This window comes from Castor canadensis, chromosome 5 (genome assembly GCF_047511655.1).
Source record: "Castor canadensis chromosome 5, mCasCan1.hap1v2, whole genome shotgun sequence".
NCBI classification, from domain to species: Eukaryota; Metazoa; Chordata; class Mammalia; order Rodentia; family Castoridae; genus Castor; species Castor canadensis.
The window spans coordinates 110,218,707-110,241,717 of NC_133390.1; the positions used below are offsets into that span (position 1 = coordinate 110,218,707).

At 35.5% G+C, this 23,011-nt stretch overlaps 1 protein-coding gene across 1 annotated transcript in view; it reads right to left on the minus strand.

The window, feature by feature from the left end:
* Rsrc1 (arginine and serine rich coiled-coil 1) overlaps window positions 1-23,011 on the minus strand; it is a 426,533-nt gene that overhangs the window by 140,491 nt on the left and 263,031 nt on the right. The gene's annotated exons all lie outside the window — the stretch shown is intronic.

Sequence of the window (23,011 nt, forward strand, 5' to 3'; positions counted from 1 at the left end):
CTATATCATATCCCACTCCCAAGTTTTACTCAATTTCAGTACCCATCCTGACTTTGTTTCTTTTCTGTTCCTATAACAAAAAACAGCTAAGACTTTATAATGAAAAGAGGTTTATTTAGCTTACAGCTCTAGAGACTTGGAAGTCAGTCCAATATTGGGTAGATATATCTGTTCTGCTTCTAGAATAGACCTCATGCTGCTCCATGCATAGTGGAAAAGGGTAAACAGATGGGTACAAAGAGAGGTAGGGAGAGAGAGAGAGAGAGAGAGAGAGAGAGAGAGAGAGAGAGAGAGAGAGAGAGAGAGAGAGAGAGAGAGACCTGGGTACTTTATAACCTGCTCTCAAGATAACTAAGCTCCTGCTAGTGGAACAAGAACCTACTCACTCTTGAGAAAAGGCATTATTCGATTTATGAAGGCTTCATTACCATGACCCACACCTCTCCCCACTTGGAACCACCTCCCACCACTGACACATTGAGAAATTAAGCCTCCAACATTAAGTTTTGGTGGGACAACCACATTTAAATCATAGTATATCTGATCCTTACCTTCATTGTACCGTAAACTTCATCTGATCTCTAAACCAGTATTATTCCTGAGCTTCCCACCCTCTCTGTAAATCTTCACCAATTTCTAAATATTAACTTACCCTAATTTTTATGTCCTTAGACCAATTCTGAAACACAAGGTGAGATTCTTTACCTGAACCAATCATGCAAATATCTGAGAGAGAAGTATGACAGGAAGAAGGGACTGAGAAGTTCAAAGGTTCTGGAGTGGGAAAAAGTCTACTGATTTTGAGGACTTGAAAGAAAAATGGCTACTAAAATCATGCTAGTAATTTATTAATTCCATTATTATGGATTTTAACATTGTGTGCAATTTTTACTATAATACACAATATTCCTGCACACATTTTTAAGACATATACTAATAATTCCAAAGGATATTTTCTAGAAATAGAATGTTGGTTCATTTAAATTCTGGTAGAGATTGTTGTCAACTTACAAAAATGACTCACTGAGTATTAGGTCCAATGGTTTTTCTATCACTATGTGTATGTGTATAAAAAACAGTATAATTTAAGCATGAAACTAAGAATCAAGCTTAGCATGTCACTACTTCATACAGAATAGTATATAGGTGATGATATGACTACAAGTCAAGATAAAATTCCATTACTTATCTCCAAATTCCATTATTTTCTAGATTGAGTTATTTATATTGGTTAGTCTAAACATTCTTAAAGGACAGTCAAGTTCCAGGGTGACTTTGCCAAATACTTCCCAAGGAATTGATTCAGACAAAAACATCTCTTGTTATTTCATATATACCAGAAGATCAATTGTAAGAGAATTTAGGCAATACTAGAATTTTAACCTGAAGATGAGATATTTTGAATAGACAATGCTATGACTGCAGGGCTGGGACATGTAAAACCATGGATGTTACTGACCCACCATTATCACTGACTAGATGTCTGATTCTTTTCAAATGCTGCATTTTCATGTTTAAGGTAAGATTAGTAAAGGTACCTCTTCCACAGGGTGGGTATGCAAATTAAATGCATTAATCCAGTAAAGTGCTTAGTATGATGCTTAGTTCATATGAGCTCAATTTACTCATCTGGGTTCATTTAATCAAAGGAATATTCTTTCCATTAGTATGAACAATTATCACATATCACAGGTGTTTGTTTTTCTGAGTAACAGAATTAAAAAAAAAAACAAAAAAACTAAACTTCAGAGATCTACCCTTATTTAAAATCAAAACAAATAACCACCAACCTACCCTCCAAAAAGTAGCTTACAATTGACATTTCTATTAATTGTTCTAATGTACAATTGACATTTTTGTGTCCAAATTTGGAAAAAATTAAATATATAAACTATTATTTTAGGTAGCTAAAACTATCTTTACATTAACATGGACCACCATATAATGTTAAGTATGAATTAACTAAGCTATAACATTCTTACCTCCAATTAAGTTTAATAGTATTTCACAAAAAAGTGTTACGGTATCCATGTTAAAATACAATGGTTAACTTTAATAAAGGAAGAAGGAGCTGGATAAGAATGATCCTGTGAGCCAGTAGTAAAAGGCTTTAAATTGTTTCTCAGTGAGGAGGAGCAGGAATTGGGATCAGAACCTGTTATATACAAAACTGCAGAATATGATATGTTTGTTTTAATTCTAGAGAATGAGCTCATCACCACACAGCTTGTTTACATCTTCATACTTACACTATAGGACAACATTGCTTGCTTTTTGCTAATGCAATTAGCAGATACTATCTTACTATTAGAGAGAAGTGTCTGTGGATGGGCAAAACCAGGACAGCAAAATTGTTTCAAAATTCTGGCTTAATAAGGCTTATTTCTAAGTGTGCTTTACATTGTAGATGATCCTTACTTCACATTATACTTATAATTCAATGGATTTGCCTCTAGTGACCTTCTGTGAGAAATATCCCAAATTAGTTATTTTTCAAATGTCAAAGCATCAATTAACTCTGATGTGACCCACAAAATACCTGCTTAATGAGTTAAAGTCTTACGCTAAGATTCTTGGATTCTACTTCTGCCTGGCTTTGGATTAAACTCTGGGCATGTGTAGACCCCACTCCCTGATAATTACCACCCTCTCTGCCCCCAAGGAGATCCCCAGGGACAACTGCTGGCAAGAGAATATTTATTCCCAACTAGCAAAGAATAAAAGGAAGCCAAGTACTTTAAGAGAAAGTGGTCTTAATTTTACCCCAACATTTTTACACTTGATATACCATTGCTAGCAATTGTCTGAATATGGGCAGCACAGGCCATCTCTTCCCTCAGACAATTTGTAAGAATTTTCATTATGGATATTTTCAATTCTTTATATGAACAAAGTTTCTTGCTACAAGCTCTGAGTAAAGGCCCAAGGACAGAAGGCAAATTTCTGAATATCAATTATGACTCACTGCAAAATCAAAATATCAGAGGTAAGAGGATTAACTGTTTAAAGCATGAACAATAAACAAATTAAAAAGTATGGAAAATTTAGCCTCAGAGTGGGTGACGGGAAGGTGAAAAATAAAGGACTGGTCCAAAAAATTAATGTAATAACAATATTATCAGACTCAAAATACAGCAAATTTGCTATTTTTTTCTTATCTAATACCAACCATTCACATTTAACTGTCATGTAGAAATTCAGACATAGGCATGTAATTGTAATTTGTAGTTTAAAGACATATGTTTTTATTTGCACAAAATATATGACATTAAACAATTTTGGAGACTCACTGGAATATATTTCATATTGCTTACACAAAAGAATGAGTCATTTATATCAAATATTCTTGAATATTCAGTGGTCTGCATGTATTGTTTCTTTTTCACTAGGTACACACAAAAGTTACAATGTACACAAACCCACTCATTGACAAATTTTGTTTGTACATAGCACAAAAATTTTAATAAACTAAAATTAGAAATAACCACTTTCATTGATAAATCACTAAGATTACTACTCATGCCTCATTTTGAATCAGTCTCTCTTCACAGCTTTCTTATATAGCATGGGAACAATAATATGCTCTTCAATCGAAGACTACAGAAGGTGGAAAGATCTCCCATGCTCATGGATTGGCAAAAATCAACATAGTAAAAATGCCTATACTACCAAAAGCAATCTACATGTTCAACACAATTCCCAACAAAATCCCAATGACATTCATCACAGAGATTGAAAAATTTACCCTAACGTTCATTTGGAAACACAAAATACTCCAAATAGTCACGGCAATACTGAGAAAAAAGAGCAATGCTAGAGGTATCACAATAAGTGACTTCAAACTATACTACAGAGCCATTACAATAAAACCAGCAAGTACTGGCACAAAAACAGACATGAAGACCAGTGGAACAGAATAGAGGAGCTTGATATAAATCCACATAGCAACACTCACCTAATTTTCAACAAAGATGCCAAAAACATATGATGGAGAAAATATGATAGACTCTTCAACAAATGTTGCTGGGAAAAGTGGTTATCTGCCTGCAGAAAACTGAAACTAGATTCATGCCTGTCACCCTGTACTACTATCAACTCAAAGTGGATTGAGGACCTCAATATCAAACCTGAAACCCTGAAGCTAGTACAGGAAAGAGCAGGGAAGACACTGGAAGCAATAGGCACAGGCAAGGATTTCCTCAGTAGAACTCAAGCGGCTTAGCAACTAAGAGAAAGGAATTGGACTACGTGAAATTAAAAAGTTCTGCACAACAAAAGAAATGGTCTCTAAATTGAAGAGGCCACCCACAGAGTAGGAGAAACTCTTTGTTAGCTATACATCAGACAAAGGACTGATAAGCAGAATATACAGGGAGCTCAAAAAACTAAACTAACCAAAAATGAATAAACCAATAAAGAAATGGACAACTGAATGAAACAGAACTTTTTCAAAGGACGAAATCTAAATGGCCAAAAACACATGAAAAAATGCTCACAATCCCTGGCCATAAAGGAAATGCAAATCAAAACCACATTGATTCCATCTCACTCCTGTTAGAACTGCTACCATCAAGAACACCATCACCAACAAATGTTGCCAAGGATGAGGGAGAAAAAGGAACCCACATACACTGCTGGTGGGAATGTAAGCTACTACAACTACTATAGAAAATAATATGGAGTTGCCATAGAAAACTAAAAATAGATCTGCCATATGATTCAGCAATATCACTCCTAGGGATATACCTGAAGGAATGTGATTGAGGTTACTACAAAGGCACCTGCACATCTATGTTTATTGCAGCACTATTCACAATAGCCAAGCTATGGAAACAGCTAAGATGACCCACTACTGATGAATTGATTAAGAAAATGTAGTGTTTATACACAATAGAATTTTACTCAGTCACAAAGAAGAATGAAATTTTGTCATTTGCAGGTAAATGGAACTGGAGAACATCATCTTAAATGAAGTTTGTCAGGCTCAGAAGGCCAAAAATCACATGTTCTCCCTCATATGCAGATTATAGACCTAAAACAAATGCAGTATTATTATTGGACACAGGTCATACACTAAGGGGAGAACGTGCAGGAGAGATATGGCAAAGAAAGGAAGCTAAAAACTTGAAGGTGATTCATGTACTCACTGTATCTTAAATTGGCCAAGGCCACTATGGGAAGGGACTATGGAGTAGTGAAGAGGTCTGGTTGAGTTGAACCAATTTGGGTTGTAATACACATATGCATGGAAACAACACAAGGAATCTCCCAAGATAGCTATCTTTATCTCAGACTAGCAAAACACCATGTTTTTCTTATCTTTTATGTTTTTTCTTCTACAAAACTGGAGTATAAGAGGGTGGAACAGTCTCTGCCTGGAGGAGGGGGGTGGTGGTCCAAATAATGTATACACATGTAAGTAAATGCAAAATGATACCTGTTGAGACTGTTCTGGGAATCTGGGGAGAGGAGATCAAAGAGAGCAGTGATAGGGATGAATTCAAATGATATAAGCGATACATTGTAAGAATTTTTGCAAATACTCCAATGTACCCCCATCCAGCAAAATAAAAATAGAAAAAGAAAAAAGATCTTCATCAGATCTTCTCTTACTTGAACAGTAAGTAAGAGAAATTGTATGTTAAGTGATGAGTATAACATGCAATACAGAATAAATGCCCAATAAAAAGCAATAAAGGTGATACATGCTTATTAATACTATCATTGTAATTATGTTACTTCTTCCCATTTCTGGCTCTGGCCAGGGTTCACTTTACTAGATTCATTCCCATATCTTTGAATTCACAATTCCTCCATGGATGATCATTTGATATTTTCCTTTTGGCTCTGGGAATTGGCAAGTTTGGTTTATCCAACACACTTCTAAAAATCACCTAGTAGAAGTGGTTCAAAGAGAAAAATCTCTCTGATTCTGGCCATGGATTTTGAAATGATCATTCCTTAGTTGCTCCTTTGACTTCAGATACAACAAGATTACTATCTAAATCTGCTATCTGATGAAAATTTGTCTAAGCATATTTATTAAATGACATCAAGATCTTTTCCAGGAAGAAACAAAGGAAGGCCTAAAACAGTGGTTGTCATTGGGTGCAGTTATCCCTAGGGCACTTTGGACATTTGTGATGATGTTTCTAACAGGCAAAACTAGGACAGAGAAAAGGGCAAGTAGCTACAGATCAAAAATTCTAGATGCCTTGCATTGTTCTAGAAAATATTACCCCACACTTTGCATGACTTCTGAATGCCCCACCATGCATACATGTAAGTGAAAATTATTTTTATACTTCTTTGAATTTGGAATCTAATTATACATGAACACAAGAAATTTTTTTGACATGATTAACTTGTAACTGAATGTTTTCAGGTAGGTAGGCATTTTACAAAGAAATAATGCTTTACTCTATGTTCACCAGAAGATACTGTTCTTCTACAGGTTAGTGCTAAGGGAAAATAACCTGTGAAAGAGTTATGTATATTTCTAATCTGCAGAGAAATCTACACTGGAAGTGTGGCATGTCTAGGTTAATTATAAGAGGGAAGGGGCAACACTGTCCTTTAATGTCAAATTCAATGACTATCAGTACTTTCATTTGTTCTCCCATGATTTCCCTGGTTAGAATGATCATTCTTTCTATAATTTTTAAGTTTAACCATCATTTGTATAACTATTTAACTTTGGCTTATTTAATACTTATGTTTATATCTATCTATCTATCTATCCATCCATCCATCTCCAACTCGACAGGGTAAAGATCATATTAAAGTACAGGGCTAGGAGATATGGTTCAAGTGCACGGTCTGAGCTCAAACCTCAGGGTTGCCAAAGGTGGGGGGGAGGAGGACTAGAAGAAGGAGGAAGATGAGGAAGAGGGGGAAAGGGGAAGAGGAGGAGGAGGAGGCAGAAGAAGATTGAAGTATAAACTTTTAAAGTGTAAACTTTAAAATATAAGGATCATATTAAAGACTGATTTTGACTCCCACAATGGCAAATTGCCAAAACAGAACTACTTTTATTGTTGGGTCCTAGTTTTATCACTATTTTTAATCAGTGCAACCCTTGACAAGTCTCCTAACCTCATTAAGTCTCATTTCCTCATACTTAAAATGAGAATATTAATACTTGTACTGCTGTTTCCTGAGAGTATGTGGAACTCATGAAATAATGTAAGAAATGATGCTTTACAAATGGTAACAGAATACATAGCAATACTTTAGTATTTCAAGGATTATTTTTCTAAAAATACATTCATGTCTAGTACATAGTTTTAACATGATTTTGTGGTATTTAGAAATAAATTTTTTAAATAAAAATTCATCTCCAATTTTACAATAACTTTACACAATTCTTTTAAAAAATGTTACATAATATTGCTGCTTGATGAAATGTCTGTATTTGAATAAGTAAAAGAAACTTTCATAGCAGTCACCTAATGGCTGACAAAGAAACAAATTGAGTATTTTACTAGGTAAATGTGGAGAGCGGTATGAAAAGCCTATGAGAACTGGACATAAGCAAGGCGAGATGCATCTTAATTGCTTTCATCTGTAGGCCAAGATAGGCACAGCCCCAGCCACAAACAGGGAAAAGCAGAACAGCTGCTTCTCCTAAATTGTTTATGTTCAGAGAAGCAGGAACCAGGTTTCTCCTATTACAATGTCACTCCCTGAGAACCGCTGCTCCACCCTGTTTACCACTGGGTATAAGAGGCCTGCTGAAGCAGGGCTTGAGGCTTTTGCTTCTTGCCTTTGGGTGTTTTGGGCTTTGGCTTTTGGCTTTTGCTTTGGGCTTTTTGGTGTAGGAAGCTTTTGGAAGGGAAAATAATTACTGAAAAGAATTGCTAAACGGAAATTGCTGAAGGAAAAGAATGGCTAAAGAAGGGTTGATAGAAAGTCTGCACCAAGAACTTTAACATAGGCTTTAGAAAAACCTAAGCTAAAGAAAAAACTTTATATATAGGCCTTAGGAAAGATAAGCTAATGAAAAGCTAAAGAAAGAACTCTACAGTGCAAGTCTAAGGACTGAGACTTTAAGAATTATGCAAATGCCATTTATAGGTGCTGCTGTTCCCAAGTCTGAGCACCAAGCTTTAAGAAAGCTAAAGAGAGATGGGACAGTGCAAGCCTAGGGGCAAAAGATTTTAAGAGTGATTAATCTAAAGATAAACTAAGAGAAAACATGAAACAGTAAGAGTCTAAGGAAAGAGGTTTTAAAGAAGAGTTTAGAAGCAACATTTTAAAGGAGTAAGGAGTAAGGCCTTAAAAGATAAAGAGAGAGAAGAGAAGCAATGAAGGTTGGCCATCTCCACCTAAGCACGCTTTCCCCACTTTCTGTCTGTCTCTCCTATGTCTTCTCTGAATCTCCAGTCAACCTTAGTTAGCCCCAGTTAGGTTCGGTAATAACCAAGGAGTGAGAGAAAGCTAAAGAAAGGAGAGGAAAAAAACCTCCCTCCAGGTAAAGACTTATTTCTTATCTAGTTACTTTTCACGACTTCTCTGGCTAGTTACTCTGTACGTGTGCATAGGTTTAAATATGTTTATGTCTTGAGAACCTCTAGTGAGAACATATTGTGAGCTAATTAGAGAAGATTCATTCACAAAAGTATTCTATGCCTTAAATTAAGATTAAAAAACAATATAAAAGTAACAATGCAAAGGGGAAATACCCCTTCCTCCTCTAGTTAAATTTTACCTTTGGTCACACACTAAAAAGGGGTTGTGGTTTTTTTTTTCCTGACATTTTGTCTGGATCAGAAGTGTATATAAGACTTCACTACAGATTTTTCAACAACTGAAAACACATAGTGTTCCCCCTTTTACTTCAGTTAAATAATTAACAAACTAAGGTAGTGTGTCTAGTGAAAAACTATGGACTTTTAAATGCAAACCTTACAAATGTTTAGATGTGGATGGTTCATCCTTGTTTACCAGTTGACTCAGTTTTCTTTTTCTATAAGCTAAAGGAGCATGCAGGTTTACATTTTTATTCTATTTTCTGCACTGTTCAATGCTGAACCTGAGACCTGTGCATGTTAAGCATGTGCTCTACCACTGAGCTACATCCCCAGCGTTGTAGGCTGTTTCTCTCTTAGAGCGAACAGTATTAATTTGATTATACTGGTCCTTTCCAAAGTCCCCAAATTGCCTGATCAGTAATCCAGGCCAAAAGTTTGAGTGGTCCACAACCTAATGTCATAGATAAAGACCCAAAGGGAGGAAGGAAACTTCTCTGACCAAAGAGTTTTATAATTAAATGTGACTGAATGGCTTTTAATTGCCTGCAGTACTCAGAGAAATGAGACAGGTTTATCAAACTTAATCCTGATACTTTTATTTAAAATTCTCTAATTATTCAGAGATCACATTTTGAAAATGATTCAGTGTTACCCTTAACAGCTAATTTCAGAAATTATATTATACAAGGAAATCTTGTTTAATGCCAAAAATATGGAGCATAAGATATAAATAATTTAAGAGTTCACTTTATGTGCTCCAAAGAAATTCTTAATTGGGGTAAGAAGAAGGTATTTAAAAAACAAAGAATCAATTTTTTTGTTTCAAGGGTCTCTGTTATTCACTAACTTAGTTTCACTATAATTGGGATATGAAATTCCCACAGTATTTCTTTTTCTGACATCATTTTCACAAGACCCATTGTGACTGGCAGAGTGGCTCAAGTGGTAGAGTATCTGCCTAGCAAGCATGAGGCCCTGAGTTCAAAAACCTCAGTGATGCCTCAGTGATTTTTTTTGGCATCAAAAAAAATTGTGATTTATGATTTTATTTTGTCACATACTTATAAATATGACAATAACTTCCTTCAGTTTACCTTGCATCAGGATTATTATCAGTTTTGCATACTTTTTTAATGCCACAAAAATTAAACCAAACACTTTTTTTAAAGTGAAAAGGCCACCAAGAAATGTAATTTCACATGTGAATTTGGGTTTTATTTTGTTATATTAAGTTTTGTTATATGAAACAAGAAATAGCATGTACTCCATGTACTTTTTTTTTTTTTCAAAAATGAGATGTTTACTATTTCACTATTGTCTTTTCAAGATACATTATCTTCAAGTACTACCTTGGTCAATAAAGTCATTCTTTTGTACAATTTCTAAAAGTTAAGTAATGAAATTATCTTTCCAGTCATTGAATTTGATACAATTTATGGATAGCTACATTAAAACAGTAGAAAAGGAAATTTAGTAAGTAATTTCTAAGATAAGTGACTATCCTAAATTTTTATATATTACAAACATACAGATATTACAAATATTTAGATAAAATAAAGAATACTTTCACATAGAATCAGGACCACTCAGTGGGAAGGGGAAATACTGTTTCCCTCCTTTGTAATCGCACATTCAATAGATAAAGGAAGAAAAATTAAGAGAAATTAAATGATTAGGCTATTATAATAACAATGACTATGCAGAGAAATTGGGCCACTTGTGGTAATAATGGGGTTTGAACTCAAGACCACATGCTTGCTATGTAGGTGCTCTGCCTCATAAACCATGCTTCCAGCTCATTTTTGTTTGGGGGGAGAAACACAATTCCTAAAATTTCTAAAGTCAAGGAAAGAAAACATTGGTAATGGATAACTTAAAAATTCTAAAAATTCCAAAATATTTCATTTACTGAACGCAAATTTTAATTGCTTAGTTGTTTCTTTTAGGCTACAGCATTAATGAGAAATAAAGAACAGCAAAATAAGAAAATCACTCCAATATAGTAGTATTTTCCTATCAGGTCAACTGATTTAAAATGTCTGTATGTATATAGGCATGTCTACTTACAGATAAGAATCCTCTAAGACCATCTCAATAGCTAATTTTTTTTGGGGGGTATGACTGGGAATTGAACTAGGGGCAAAGCAGAAGCTCTATCACTTGAGCGAGAATTCCAGTCTGTTTTGCTCTGGTAATTTTGGAATTGGGGGTCTCATGAAATATTTGTCTGGGCTGGCCTCAAACTCAATCCTCCCAATCTCAGCCTCCCAAATAGCTACTAAGATTATAGGTATGAGCCATCAACACCTGACTTCTGATAGCCAATTTTTTAAATAAATGTAAAATTAATATACTGTGGATCAATCCCTACCCCTGCCCATAAGACAAAAAAGGACAAACAGAGCAAGCAACTGGTGGGAGTGCCCACCAGTACCACCACTTACATACTCAACATAACCTAGCTACTCTGACTTACTAATTTTTTAACTACACTCTTTAGGAGACCAAAATGTCAGAGTACACACTTGACAAAATGGAGGCAAGAAGTTCTGAAATCTATAAAGAAGATCTATCTGGATTCTAGTCTTCAGTAATCCAATACACTATAATACACTGAGGCATTAAAATACAAGTGTTTTCCTTGGTGCAATACTGTCTTTCTGTTATTTTTTAAAGTGTACAATGATTCATGCTTTGAGATATTTCTGTTGTCGCATTACAATTCAACAACAGAAAGCATTCTCGCCACAGACAAAAGTCACCTCCCTCATCTCCATCTTAAAAACCTTGCAAGATATTATTTTAAATCTCGTTTCCCAGTTACTGAGTCTTGTATTAGTGGTGAAGTTGAACAATACAAATGTCTTCCAGAGCTAGTTGGGGCCCAATTTTCTTTTAGAGGCATCTGAAAAAGTCATCTTAGATTTGAAGGGGGTTGGGTTCCATGGGAAACATGCTAAGAGATGTATGACAAGGTTTTGCAGTCAGTGGAGGCTGCCATAACAAAATACATAAACGGTGTGATGTAAGTAAGAGAAATTAGTTTTTTTTCACAGATCTGGATTCCAGAAGTCCAAGGTCAAGGTGTCGAAGTGGTTAGTTTGTGGCGAGGGGGCTTTGCCTAGTTTGTAGACAGCTGCCTTCTCAATGTGAGTGAGCAGCAGGGAAGAGCAAGCTCTCAGGTGTCCTTCTATAAGGGCACTAATCCAACCACAAGAGACCCCCACCCCCGCATGACCTTCTATAAATTTAATTATCTCCCAAAGGCTCCATCTCCAAGTGCTATTACCTTGGGTGCTAGTGTGTCAACATATGAATTTGTCATGGACATAATTCAGTACAGACCAAGGGGATGAACAGAAACAAGTACAAAAGGGATGCTCCCCTTCCCTGGCTCCTACCCACTTCTGTTTGGCCGCTGATATATTACTAGGACTCCCTTCCCTTTCTTTCCTCCAAAGTTAAATTCACTTTCTTAGACATTATCTCCTTCAAGATAATTTACATTAACCTAAGCCTCCTCCCCTCATGAAAGAGAAAAACTAGAAGGACCAAAAAATGTCTTACACTAACTCTGGTCTTTCCTCAAGTGAAATGTACCCAAGGACAAGTTATAGATGATAGGCTCTCCCTTTAAAAATAAAATGTTGTTATTAAAGCTGGTATCTCACAATCATATAAAATAGGTGTGTACATATTGTTAGTGCCATTTTTCTCTAATACCAATTGCTGCTTTTGTGCTACATTAATTAACTTAATTATGGACCCATAGTGGGCACTCAAAGTTAGTTCACTCTTCTTCTTCCTCACCTACATTATATTCTGCTTAGTTGTGTGAGCCACTTTGCCAAAACAGCTCTTTGGCAATCCTTTCTGTGAGGCTGTAAACTTCACAGTAAATATTTACCTGTTTTTACTGATTCCGTTATAGCTACACAACCATGTTGGTGCTGTGATGGATCTAAATTAAACAGAAGTAAATTTTAATGCATGAACTTAAAAGGTATGTCTAGATACCACAAGATACAGGTTTAAAAACTTGGCAAGAATATAGACTTTGGAGTCACCCTGCCTAAGTCTGAGTACTGACCCTACTACTGAAGGAGATATATGGCTGGGAAAACTAAGGCATCTCTCTAAACCTCAGATAATTTTTAGAAGCATATATGCTCTAGGTGGAGGAAAACATAACTCCTGTAGAATCTCTTGCTCAAAATCTCCTTGTTTGGAAATTATAGTGACTTCTTTTATATTCTTTTTATAAGGTAGAATCCAGAATCTTAATGTCCAAAGTGAGATAAGAATGTTGTGATTACCACAGAACTTTCAACAAATAAAAAACATTCTGAACCAGTATAACCAGGTACCCTCAGATCTTCTCAATGCAGCAAACAAGACCCTCTGTCTATCCTCTTGTTCAAATAGTATTAATAACTCAGGTTCTCAAATGCATGGTCTGTGAAGATTCCCTTTCCAGCAGAAGGCTGAGAGCAGAGTCCTAATGCTGGCTTTCACAGGGTGTATGGGCCAGTAAAAGTCTTCTAACTCACCTTTTTCATTGGTGTCCTAAAACTTTAATCACATTAGGAGCAAAGCAATCAAAGTAAGGCCTAGCTTGAGAGACAAATTCTCTCTAGTTTTGGCAGATCTTACGACCTTTCAAAATCAGGAGAAAAATTAAAATGACTCTCCCTTCTCTCCTTGCTCTGTTCTAGTTATCATAATTATATTCTGTTATAACTTAAATGAAATAATGTAGAGTGATGGGCTTGCCCAATATCTGGTGTTAGTTTGCTTTCTTTTCCTTATAAAATCAGGATGAGCATGAAATAAAATTGGTGTATCACAATTTGCATGATATGGAAGAAATCAGACAGATTTTCAAAGAGTTCATTTGTTCATTTTTTTTCATTCTCATGAGCATGCTGCTTATCTCTTTCTCATTGTAAGAGACACATAAATAGATTTATTTCACAACAAAGACTATAAGCCCTTCACTTCTGGCTTGTAACTATGACAATCAGATGGGTTCTGATGAAAGCTAATGTTTTAACTTTTTAACCCTTAGCACATTCCCTTCCACATAAATTTTAAGGAACAACTTGGGTCACATTTGAGTCCCCTAAGATTTTCATAATAGTGCATTGTTCAAATACTACAGTCTCAAGCATGCATCTTATTACAAGTGGTTTAGTTGTATTCATCTATTAAAGAGTTTTCTAAAAGGTGGAAATCAACTTTATAATTAGAATAAATTAGGTAAAGACTGACTTGCTTTACTGGCAAAACTAAAATATGTTAAATAAGATTATATAATGTTAAAAGAAATATCTTGAGTTAAACTTGCTTACTTTAAAGTGCTAAGAATTCATACATTGTACTTTTCCTATTTAAATGTGTTTATTAATATAAATTAACACTAGTTTAACAATCTAAATATTAAGCTCAATAACCTGAAAAGGGAAAGATGATGTCCACAAAGTTAAAAGATACAAAAACGATTTTAAGAAACACCTTTAAAAAGTATATATTATAGATGCTTTCTAAAATAATACCTGAAAAAATTATCCACTCAATATCTTGTAATCATCTCTAAATCTAATGTGACATAAATGCATTTCATCAGAGATGAAGTTCTTCAATGACTGCTAAAATGAGAATCAAAAAATTATTATAATCCAGTAGTTTGGCTTGCAGCAAGCATTAATCAGAAGTCATAATAAATCCACATGCTTCTTTAGACAGCACATTAGTCAAACACTTTCTGTGATAATGACATTGACTAATGGGCTCTGAGTTAGAAGGGTCAATCATAAACTCATCAAATGCTTCATTTAATTTCTTAATTTGGACAAACACAATTTGTTTATGGGAAAGATATCAGGTGTTCGTGAATGAATAATGGCTATGAAACCAAACTCCATTAATCAGCTCATGATTACAAATGACTTAGAGATTGTTTATTCTAATTTCATTCATTTGGGTCAACAAAGAAAACATGAGCAAATGAAACCATTTGGAAAAAAATGGCACACTTATTTCTCCATATTTAATAAGGCAATGATAAATACTCTTTCAATAACTGTATCAAAAGGATTTTAGTACTCAGGTTCATATCATTCCTTTTCATGAATGAGTTGTTAATGCATATGACTTATAATGCTATTGGGTAAGGAAAACAAAAGACAAAACACTACACTCTTCAATGCTACTGAAGTGACACTAATTTTATGAGTTCTTCCTGATTCCTCAGGCAGAGGCAGTCACTCCTTTGTTTCCTCTGCAATTTTTAACACTTTGTACTTTGCTTAACACAAAGCAAGGTCTCAAATATATTAAAAATCGGTGAGTGGCTTCTATTACCACGCTGTTTTGTATTTGTTTGCACAGTTCTCTCCTATACTAGATTGTGAGCTCCACCAAGGTAGGAATTGTGTCTTAGGAATCTTTGAATTCCCAATGCCTAGAATAAAGCCTAGTACAATTTGTTTTGAAAGTAATCTATCATGTAAAGTTCTGACTAATTAAATAACTTCAGTAATAATAAAATTTGTGGACTGTTCTATATTATTTTGAAAATACCTGAGAACAGTCAACTAAGGAAGAGGAAAATTTCATAGAAATTACTACAAGCCATCTGTTTTCCCTTCCCCTTCATCTTCCATTTTCTACTGTCACTAAATGGCAATTAGGGACTCATCTCTGTACCTAGGACTGCTGACTATCCAGCAGCCATCAGTCGCTATGCTAGACAAGCAGTATTTACTCCTCCTCCTCAACCCTGACCTAGTCTTACAGAGTTTGGCTAGTTCCAGGGAGTTTTCTAAGCTTAAATGAAATTAGAAAAACAATGAAAAGAAGATGGTTAAGTAGCAGATTAATACCTGGCAAAGTAAAAATTGTAAAAATTATCAACAGATTTAAAAGAACAAAATCCTAGGAATAACACATAGAACCATTATAGACTGAATGACACACATGTTAATATACCTAGAAAACATGAATCAATCTTAAAACCTAAAACAATAAAATTATTTAGTATGCTAATAATTATTTAAATATAGAAAATGATAAAACAAGTGGAAACTAAAAGCACACAGGAATAGCTATGCTCATATCTGACAAAATAGACTCTAGTGGGGATTCCAAGATGTCGGAGAGGGAGGAAGCAGAAAGTGTGCCTCCCAAAGTAAAATCTTGGAGAGACGCTGGAAATAAACCTTACAGGCAAGACCACTGAGAAGAGGCAAAATTTTGACTCCTCCACACCTCCAGCCTGCGCAGAGAATCTCCACTTCACATTAAACGGAGAAACCAGGAGGGCCCCTGGGCCACCAGATGCCAGCGCCCAGACAGCTTGGGAAGACGTGGACAAGGTGAGCTAAGCGGTAAGCGGTATTCCCACAGACAACTCTGGGCCAGATCAGCATAGCACCCTGGACAGACCGACCCCCACCCAGGGAAAAAAGAGAAACTGAGTAATAAGCAATAAGAACAATAAAGACACGGGATCCCGCACAGGAGAACTCTGAGTAAACAAAGCCTGCGGGGCCAGGTGAGTGCTAAGCTCACCCCTGAGATCTGCATAAATAACGCCTCCAGCAACAGCAGGCTGACAGCAGCAGGCAGGAAAGCCACAGCCGCAGACAGCCATTCACAGACCTGTCTCCAGACTCTTTTTTTTTTCTTTCTCTTCCTACCGAACTACAACTACTTTTGATGAGACAACTACCGAACTATGCCTGTATGCTGAAAAACTTACTGAAACTGTATTGCATTTGAACTTGGGACACTGTGTAGGGTTTTTTTGGTATTTTGCAGATTTGTTTTATTTTATTTTTCCCCATTGATGAGACAACTACAGAACAACATCTGAGGCACCATCTCCAGGACTGGAGGCTGAGGGATGAACACCAAAATTATTAAGACTGAAACTTTATTGCATTTGAACTTGGAGATATTATATATAGATAGATAGATAGATATCTCTTTATTTATTTATTTACTTTTTATTTTTATTTTCAATCCTCTCTCTGTCTCTCTAACACCTTTTCAGCTTACGGTTGATTAGTACACTGTCTCTCCCTGCTTATATCTTTGAAACTTTTTTTGTTTGTTTCTTTGTTTTGTTTTTTTCTACTTGTTTATATGTTTTTCCCTTTTCCTTTAACTTCTTTGCTGTCCATCTCCTCTCACCCTTCCAATGTAAATATCACCAGTACTATTAGTACAAGCCAGAAAATACTTAATTGCACACAGTACAGGGACAATAACACCACCAAGGATAATAATGGGAAGACAGAAAAAACAGGGAAACCAGTTTCCCCACAGCAAAAAATTAGTACAGGAACCAGAAGGAAATGAAGATACTCAGACCCAGACTCCAACAAAATGAAGATAAACTATGCTGAAGAACCCAATGAAGCCCACAAGAATAATCTAAAAAAAGACATATCACAGGCACTCAATGAGAATTTTATAGAGATGATACTGGTATGGTCAACCAAAATGTACAGGACATACTCAAGAAATTCCAAGAAAACAAACAGAATTTGAAAAAGCACAAGAAGAAATAAAAGAAACCGTAGAAGCACTGTATAAACACCAAAGTGAAACAAAGAACACGATTAATAAAGAGATAATGAACTCAGGACAAAAATAGACAACATTAAAGAGGAAATGCCTCAGTATATGGAAAACCTCAGAAAAAAAAGAACAAAACAGAATTGCAAGACAAAATGGAAGGCCAATCCAGCAGAATAGAACAAACAGAAGACAGAATCTCAGAACTCGAAGATGAAATGGTAATTAAAGGAAAAACCAAAGAACTATTAGTTAAACAACTCAAGACCTGTGAAAAGAAAATGCAAGAACTCACTGACTCCATCAAAAGACCAAACCTGAAATCATGGGCATCAAAGAAGAAGAAGAGGTACAAGCAAAGGGAATGCATAATAAATTCCACAAAATAATAACAGAAAATTTCCCAAATCTAGAGAAAGCTATTCCCATACACATGCAAGAGGCCTCCAGAACACCAAACAGATCAGATCAAAATAGAACTACCCCACGGCATATGATAATTAAAACAACAAGTTCAGAAACTAGGGAAAGAATATTGAAGGCTGTAAGAGAGCAAAAACAAATATCATACAAAGGTAAACCGATCAAAATTACAGCAGACTTCTCAACAGAAACATTAAAAGCAAGAAGAGCGTGGGGTGAGATCTTCCGGGCACTGAATGAAAATAACTTCAACCCCAGGATACTCTACCCAGCAAAACTATCTTTCAAAATAGATGGAGCAATAGAAGTCTTTCATGATAAGCAGAAACTAAAACAATATGTGACCACAAAGCCACCACTACAAAAGATTCTTCAAGGGATTCTGCACACAGAAAGTGAAACCCAACATAACCATGAAAGGACAGGAAGCACCAAACTACAGGAAAAGAAAAAGCAAGAAAGTAGAGAGTAACATCGATTTAGGTACACACAATCAAACCTTCAAACAACTAAGACAACGAAATGACAGGAATTATCACATACCTATCAGTACTAACACTTAATGTTAATGGACTTAATTCCCCCAGCAAATGGCACAGTCTGACGAACTGGATTAAAAAGGAAGATCCAACAATTTGTTGTTTACAGGAGACCCATCTCACTGACAGAAATAAGCACAGGCTTAGGATGAAAGGATGGAAAAAGATTTACCAATCCAATGGCCCCGGAAAACTGGCAGCAGTAGCAATAATTATCTCTGACAAAGTAGACTTCAAACCTACATTGATCAAACGAGATAAAGATGACATTCCATATATTAAAAGGGGAAATAGACCAAAAGGGAATAACAATTATCAACCTATATATACACCCAATGTCAACGCATCCAATTTCATCAAAAATACCCTGAAAGACCTAAAAGCATATATTAACGCCAACACAGTGGTCGTGGGAGACTTTAACACCCCATTATCATCAATAGATAGGTCATCCAAACAAAAAAATCAATAAAGAAATCCAAGATCTAAAATATACAGTAGATCAAATGGACCTACTTGATGTCTACAGAACATTTCATCCAACTTCTACACAATATACATTCTTCTCAGCAGCCCATGGAACCTTCTCCAAAATAGATCATATCCTAGGGCACAAAGAAAGCCTCAGCAAATATAAGAAAATAGAAATTATACTGTGCATACTATCTGATCACAATGCAATAAAACTAGAACTCAACAACAAAAGTAAAGACAAAAAACATGCAAACAGCTGGAAGAACGAAATGTTATCATTCGCTGGTAAATGGATGGAATTGGAGAACATCATTCTGAGTGAGGTTAGCCTGGCCCAAAAGACCAAAAATCATATGTTCTCTCTCACATGCAGTGGGGGGGGGGGGCTGGGGGGAGAAATGACCCAAGCATTGTATGCACATATGAATAATAAAATAAATAAATAAATAGACTCTAGCCCAAATTGATCAGAAAAGATGAAGAAAACTACCATATATTAATAAAAGGAACAATCAATGAAGAGGATATAATAATTGTTCCTTTGTATGTACCAAACATCAGTGCATCCAACAAACAATACTGCACATAAAGAGACAGATTGGTCCAGATACAATAATGGTGGAGGACTTTAATACATGATATGTATCAATAAATAGATCATACAGACAAAAAAAAAACAAAAAGAAACTTCAGAATTAAACTGCACCATAGAGCAAAGGGACTTAACAGACATAAGTATTCTGTCCAACAGGGACAGAATACACATTCCTCTCAGCAGCCCCGGGAACTTTCTCCAAAATAAATCACATTTTAGGCCATAAAGCAAGTCTTTACAAAGAGAACTGAAATAATTTCTTGTACCTTATCAGATCATAATGGAGTAAGATTAGATATCAATAGCAAGAGAAACTACAGAAACTCCACAAATACACAGATATTGAACAATACACTTTTGAATGATTGGTGGGTTATTGAGGAAATCAGAGAGGGAGTTTTAAAAGCCCTACAATCAAGTGAAAACAAAAATGAAAATATCAGGACATGTGGGATATAGCAAAGGCAGGACTAAGAGGAAAGTTTATGGTTATGAGTGGCTACATTAAAACAAAAACCAGAAAGAACTGAAAGAAACAACCTAATGATACACCTCAAACTCTTAAAAAATAAGAACAAGACAAAATCAAAATTAGTAGGCAGAAATCAATAAATATCAGAGTAAAAATTAATGAAATGGAGACCAAAAAACAACAAATGATAAACATAATGAAATAAACAATTGATTCCTGCTATTCCATAAAATAAAAAAGGAAGGAATGCTACCAAACTAATTCTATAAAGTCGGTATTACTCTGATAGAAAAATCAGATAAGGACACAATAAAACAAAAAAAGAGATCAAATTCCTTTATAAACATAGACACAAAAAAACCTCAATAAAATACTTGCAAAGTCAATTCAAACAACACATAAAAGATGGTACATCATGGTCAAGTTGGCTTCATCCCAGGGATACAAGCATAGTTCAACAGATGCAAATCAATGAATGTAATACAGCAGATAAACAGAATCAGGAAAAGAATCACATGATCATCTCAGCAGATGCAGAAAACTCTTTTGACAAAATTCAATATCCCTTCATAATAAAAGTCATGAAGAAACTAGGAATAGAAAGGACATATTTCAACATAATAAAGGCTGTATAAAGCAAACTTATTGTCAACATTGTACTACATGGGGAAAAACTGAAGGCATTTACTCTAAAATCAGGAACAAAACAAGGGTGTACTGTCCTAGTTAATATAGTGCTTAAATTATGAGCCAGAACAATAAGGCAAGAGAGAGAAATAAAAGTGATATAAATAGGAAAGGAAGAAGTCAAATGATCCCTATTTGCAGGTGATATGATCTTATACTTGAAAGATCCTAAGACTCTACTGGAAAACTCTTAGATCTGATTAACCCTTCAGCAAAGTAGCAGGACAGAAAAGCAATGCACAAAATCAGCAGCTTTTCTATATACCAACAATGAACAAGCTGAGAAAGCAATCAGGAAAAATAATCCCATTCATGACAGCCTCAAAAACAAGACAAAAACAAGTAGGAATAAATTTAAATAAGAACGTGAAAGACCTTTACAATGAAAACTGTAAGAAAGAAGAGAAGATGACACTAGAAGTTGGAATGACATTCCATGTTTATGTATTGTCAGAGTTAGTGTTGTGAAAAGGCTATCTTACCAAAAGCAGTGTACAGATTCAAAGCAATTCCCATCAAAACTCAGTTGTATTCTTCATGGAAATAGAAAAACACAATCCAAGAATTCATATGGCAGCAAAAGAAGAAAAAGACCCTCAATAACCTTTGCAATCCTAAGCAAAAAGAACACTGTTGGAGGTATAGCAATACCTGACTTCAAATTATACTACAGACCCAGAGTAATAAAAACAGCATGGTATTAGCATAAAAGCCTGTAGACCAATGGGAACAGAAGACTCAGAAACAAATCCACACAGGTAGAGTCATCTGATTTTTGACAAAGTTTCCAAAAACTTTGGAGAAAAGACAGCCTCATCAACAAATGATCCTGGGAAAACTGGATAGCCACATGTAGAAGCCTGAAGTCTCTCACCATGTACAAAAATTAATTTGAAATGAACCAAAAACCTCAATGTAAGTCCTAAAACTTTGATACTACAAGAAGAAAACAAAGGGAAAACACTTCAGGATATGGGTATAAGCAAGGACTTTCTGCACAGGACTCTACATAGCTCAGGAAATAGCAACAAGAAGAGACAAATGGGACTGCATCAAATTCAAAGGCTTCTGCTTATCAAAGGAAACAATCATTAGAGTAAAGATGTAGCCCACAGAATGGGAGAAAATATTTGACAGCTGTTCATCTGCCAGGGGGTTAATATCCAGAATATATAAAGAGCTCAAATACCCAAAGCACAAATAATCCAATTATTAAACAAGCAAATGGAGTAGACAGTTTTTTTTTTCAAAAGAAGAACTACATATGGCCAGTAACCACATGAAATGTTCAGCATTCTGGGCAATAAACAAAATGAAAATCAAAGCAGCTTTCAGATTCCATCCTACTCCAGTCAAAAATAACTACTAACAAGAAAACAAACAACAACAAATGCTAGAGAAAATGTGGGGGGAAAGAACCCTCATACAACGCTGGTGACAATGTAAATTAGTGCAGCCATTATGGAGACGCCTCAAAACAGCTAAAAACTAGGATTACTAAATGATCAAACTATACCACTCCTGGGCATGTATCTGAAGGAATGTATGTCAGCATACAAAAGAGATACCTTCACACCCATGTTTATTGCAGCATTATTCACAATAGCCAAATTATGGAATCATCCTAGGTGCCAATCACCAGATAAGCAGATATGAAAATGTAGGATAAATTCAAAAAGGAGTGTTATTCAGCTATAAAGAGTAATGAAATTTTGTCATTTGGAGGTAAATGGATGGAATTAGAGATCACCATGTTAGGTGAAGTAAGCCAGGCTCAGAAAGACAAAAATGGAATGTTCTCTCTCATATGTGGAATCTAGATCTAATGGGGGAAAAAAGAACATGAACATAAAACGGGGGCTATTTGGGTGGGGGAGACCATCAGGAGGTGGAAAGGTGAAAAGGGGGGTGAGGGGGAGAGAATATATTGAAGTACACTGTATGCATGTATGAAAAGGTCATAAAGAAACCAGTTTAAAATTTTTCAAGAAACATACAAAAAGGGGCAAGGGGATAAGAAAGAGTAATAGGAGGAGTGAACATGATTAAAGTATATTATATACATGTAGGGAAGTATCACAATGAAATCTCTCACAATGTGCAATTAGTATGTGCTTTTGAAAACCTTAATCCAAGACAATGGTCAAATGCTCTTCCATCCTGAAGGCTGAAATAGGTGAAGCTACCTGCACATGGCTCATGAGGTTTAAGAAAAGAAGCATCTCCATAACACAAGAGTGCAAGGTAGAGCAGCAAGTGTTGATGTAGAAGCTGAAGCAAATTACTCAGAAGATGAAGATAACTAAGATAACAGATGAAGTTAAACAACAAATTTTCAATGTGGACAAAACAGACTTACACTGAAAGAAGATGCCATCCAGCTAGATCATTTTGCAACCAGGCAGAAATCAATCCTTGGCTTCAAAGCTCAAATGCAAACTGACTCTCTTTCTAGGAACTAATACAGCTGGTGATTTCAAGTTGA